Source organism: Rhinolophus sinicus, chromosome 14, assembly GCF_057876585.1.
Source record: "Rhinolophus sinicus isolate RSI-liver-muscle chromosome 14, RSI-T2T, whole genome shotgun sequence".
Lineage (NCBI taxonomy): Eukaryota > Metazoa > Chordata > Mammalia > Chiroptera > Rhinolophidae > Rhinolophus > Rhinolophus sinicus.
The window spans coordinates 94,038,528-94,043,375 of NC_142514.1; the positions used below are offsets into that span (position 1 = coordinate 94,038,528).

At 41.5% G+C, this 4,848-nt stretch overlaps 1 pseudogene; it reads right to left on the reverse strand.

Annotated features, from left to right (window-relative positions):
- Positions 1–3,044: 3,044 nt before the first annotated feature.
- Positions 3,045–3,831, reverse strand: LOC109458570 (small ribosomal subunit protein uS5 pseudogene; annotated as a pseudogene).
- Between the last annotated feature and the right edge of the window lie 1,017 nt (positions 3,832–4,848).

The following is a 4,848-nucleotide window of genomic DNA, read 5'->3' on the forward strand; positions in this document are numbered from 1 at the left end:
ACTGGACAAAGAGTTAACCAAGTTTACTATTTGGAAGTGCTGAAAAGTTTGCGTGAAAAAGTTAGACAAAAACCACCTGAACTTTTTGCCAACAATTTATGGCTCTTGCATCACGACAATGCACAAGCTCACACGGCACTGTCTGTGAGGGAGTTTTTAGCCAGTAAACAAATAACTGTATTGGAACACCCTCCCTACTCACTTGATCTGGCCCCCAATGACTTCTTTCTTTACCTAAAGATAAAGGAAATATTGAAAGGAAGACATTTGATGACATTCAGAACGTCAAGGGTAATATGACAACAGCTCTGATGGCCATTCCAGAAAAAGAGTTCCAAAATTGCTTTGAAGGGTGGACTAGGCACTGGCGTTGGAGTGTAAGCTCCACCTTTGGGGAGTACGTCAAAGGTGACCATAGTGATATTTAACAATGAGGTATGTAGCACGTTTTCTAGGATGAGTTTGCAAACTTAATTGTCAGACTTCATATACACGATGGAATACTATTCTACCATAAAAAAGATGAAATACTGCCATTTTTGACAACATGGATGGATCTTGAGATTATTATGCTAAATGAAATAAGTGAGATAGAAAAAGTAGAGAACCATATGACTTCACTCATATGTGGGATGTAAAACTGAAGGCAAGAGAGGAACAAGACAAACAAATAAAGAAACAAAAACTCATAGACACAGACAACAATTCAGTGGTTACCTGACAGTAAGGGGAGAAGGGAGTGGTAGATGAGGGTAAAGGGGGACAAACATATGGCGATGGAAGGAGAAGTGACTCTGGGTAGTGAACACATAAGGCAATATATAGATGATGTATTATAGAATTGTACATTTGAAACTTATGTAGCTTTTTCTGACCATTGTCACCCCAATAAATTTTAATTTAAAAAACTCACCCATTGTAACTATACAATTCAATGGGTGTTTTTTAGTAAATTTATAAATTGTGCAGCTATCACTATAGTCCAGTTTTAGAATGTTTTCACCTATCCAAAAAGCTCCTGTGTACCCGGCAGTCAGTCCTTGCTCCCACCCCAGCCCTAGGCAACTGCTAATCTTTCTGACTCTATAGATTTACCATTTCTGGACATTTCATATAAATAGAATCATTGTGTGTGTTTTTTTCACTTAGCACAAGTTTTGAGATTCATCTAAGTTGTAGTATTTATCCATGATATTAACTCTTTTTAAAATTATTGCTATTTTAGTAAGCTTGCAGTGCATTTCATGAGTTTATTAGCCATTCATATATTTCTTCTTTGGTAAAATATCTACTGAAATATTTTGCCCATTTTAAGATTGGGTTACTTGTCTTCTTGTTATTGAGTTCTGGGAGTTCTTTAGGTATTCTGGATTAAAGTAGTTTATTAGATATATGATTTGTAATTTTTTCCTCCCAGGCTGTGGCTTGTCTTTTCACTTCCTTAATGGTACCTTTTGAAAAGCAAAAGTTATTAACTTTTGCATAGTCCAACTTATCAAAACAATTTTTTTATTGTACTTTTAATGTCATGTTTAAATAATCTTTGTCTAAGTCCAGGTCACAAAGAGTTCCTTCTATGTTGTCTTCTGGAAGTTTTATAGTTTTAATTTTTGCATTTAGGTCAACGATCCATTTGAGTTGGCTTTTGTGCACAGTGTGAGGTAAGGGTTTAATATCATTCTTTTGCATTTGTATATCTGATTGTCCCAACATCATTTGTTGTAAAACAATGAATGCTTTGTCTGGAGATGTAAAGATTTATTTCTTGACTTTATAATCTATTTCATTGATCTATGTGAGTCTTTTACATAATTCCACACTGCTTTGATCACTGTGGCTTTAATCTACATTTTGAAATCAGACAGAGGCTCTGTTTGATGACACACATTCATCCATGCCCCTTGGCCCATGCTGTGGAACTGTGAGGCTAGCTACAGGTTACTTATGCACTTACTTTCTTCAAGCTTAAATCTATTTATTAGAATAAAAAATCTTATATTAAAGTCATATGTGGAAGAAGAAACTTGCCAGGAAAAAATGACAAGGACCTTCCAAAGCCTGTCTCTTAGTCACTTCTGTTGGCATCAATGTTCACCATAGTTCCACTTACAAAGAGTAGCATAGTCCAGACCTGACTCTTGTGTGGTATAATAGTATAAATAAACAGGACCCAAGAGACTCATCCCTCAATTCTCTACTAGCTTAGGGTCTTCTCTGATTACCTACTTGGAACGCTGTGGGTCATCTGCTTGAAATATATACATATTGACTTGATGCAGTGCCTAAATTTCACCATTACAAATTATATCCTGTGCTATTTCCTCATGTAAATATGATCTCCTTCACTAAGTTGCAATCTCTGTACCTCCTACTTTTAATGTTCTATGGAGCAACCATCTCAAACTTGGCATATAGTAGGTATTAAGTAGATTAGTGCCAGCTGATGGGTGAATTCATTCGTAATAGCTATTGCACTCCGATTCTCTTCAGAAAAAAAAAAGTGATAGGTCTGCATTTAGTCCTTAAAACCTTAGCTGCAATACATTTAAAATCAATTTTCTTTACTTCCTTTATCACTTATTTATTACTGAAAAAAACCAAATTAGGTAGCTTAAAATAATAACCATTTATTTACCTACAATTGTGCAATATGGTCCTGACTCAACTGGGCAGTGCTTCTGCTGGTCTCGCCTGGGGTCATTCATGAAGTAGAGTCATCCGAAGTCTTGAGCAGACTGAACAACCCAGGTTAGCCTCACCTTGGTGGAGCCTCTGATGGGACAGATGGAATGGCTTGGGGGCTGGCTGAGCCTCTGTCTCTTTATGTGGTCTCTCCCGCAGCATTGCTAGACTTCACACGATAGCTCAGGACTCCAAGAGAGCAAGATTTCTGAAAGTCTAGGCTCCAGAACTCACACACCATTTCTGCTACATCCTGTTGGTCATAAGAAGTTTATAAAGCCATATGCCAGAGTATGGGAAATAGACTCCACTTCTTTTTTATTTTTAACAGACTCAATTCACTTTATTTTTCTTGTATAAAATTATGTGGTGGTTGCAGTTGGAGCCCGGGTCCTCTGCACAGAAACTGTAGTGTGGGTCTTTACAAGATGGTCAGTGAATTCCTGACAGGGAGACTTGGTAAACATGGTTGCTTTCCAGCAAGTCTTAGAGATGGCATCAAAGTGGCCTTGGCAAAGTTTCCCAGGGTGGCAGTGCTGAGGTGTGGCAGTCCTGGATCCCAGCCCTCAGCAGCAGCTTCCTGGGCACAGGAGCTGAGACAATTGCAGTTCCCCTGGGGGCCGGGATGAGGCGCATCAGCACGGAGCCACCGCGGCCTTGCGAGGGACGGTCTGGGGCTTGCAGATCTCCTTCCCCCCAGTCGTCTCACCATGCAGGGACAATGGAGAGCTTAGCCATGATGATGGCCCCACGAATGGCAGAGGCTACCTCCTTGGATCACTTAATACCCAAACTCACATGTACACTGCAATCCCCAATGGCGACAAATGCCTTGAACGGGGTCCTCTGGTCAGCGCGGGTCTGCTTTTGCACCGGCACAATCTTCAAAATCTCGCCCTTGAGGGATGAGCCCAGGAAAAAGTCAACGATCTCAGACTCCTGGATGGGCAGGGAGAAGACATGGACCTCCTCCAGGGACTTGGTCTTCATGTCCTTGACCAGGCGGCCCAGCGTGGTGATGGCGATCCACTCCTTGTCCTCGGCCTTGCCTCCGCCAGCTCCGTGGCCACAATCTCCGCCAGGACACCGCCGTGGCCTCCCATTCCAGGCCCCCAGGCCCCTGGACCCCCTCCCACAGCACCTTGTCATCTGCTATTGGTGTTTTCTCAGAGAAGAAGCCAGACTCCTCCTCTTGATGGGAGAGGTGGCATATGCGTTCACAGGTAGGAAGACTTGGGGCCACTCCCTTTGCAGACACTCTACCACACTTCCCGACTTGAGAGACGGGTGGCGTTTGATACGTACCCGCTCTGTAAGATGTTTGGCACAGAGTAAATGCTCAAAAATAATAATTGACTGGTTATATAGGTGATTCCTGAAGGTGAGAATACTACAGAGCAGAAGGGGACATTCACGTTGGAAGTTAAACTTCACAATTTTGTCAAGAGATTAGTCCCAAGTCCCATGATGTTAAGGTCATGACTTTGCCAGTCACAATATAATCTTTCACTGGAGCACAGTCTCAAACCAATGCTTTTAGTCCATCTTATTACAGAAGAAAATTAAACTAAAATCCCATTTCTCCTTTTGTGAAATCTCTGCTCCCTATATGAGGCAGTTTCAGTCCATCCTATTTTATTGGCCATCAAGTTCTGTTGATTCTGCGTAGGATATATCCCTGAACTCTGCCCACTTCTCTCCACCCGCATTGGTCATCCTCTCCTGCCTGGCCTATGGGGGGACTTCCTCACTAACCTTGCAGACTCCAGTATTACTCCTCTTCCACATGACAGCAGAATGATTGTTCTAAAATGCCTGTCCAACATGGCACTCTCATGTCCATAGGATAAATTCCAAACTCCTCAGCAGAGTGTTCAACGCTTTTCATGATCTGGTCCCTGCCTACCTCCTGGCATATCTACCTCTGCTCTCTACTTGCATTCTTTACTCCAGGCATGCTCAATTATAGTTCTTGAAATTCCCTGAGTATGCTTCATTGTTTTAAGTCTCTTTGCCTTTACACACACACTGTCCTCTGGGCCTAGAATGTTTCGCTCTCTAAACCTGTAACATCTATCTGATGAAAATTTCTTCTTAAAGCACACATCAACTTCTTGAAGCTCTATTATACACCACTCAATGCAATTACATGAAAAATTTTAGAAG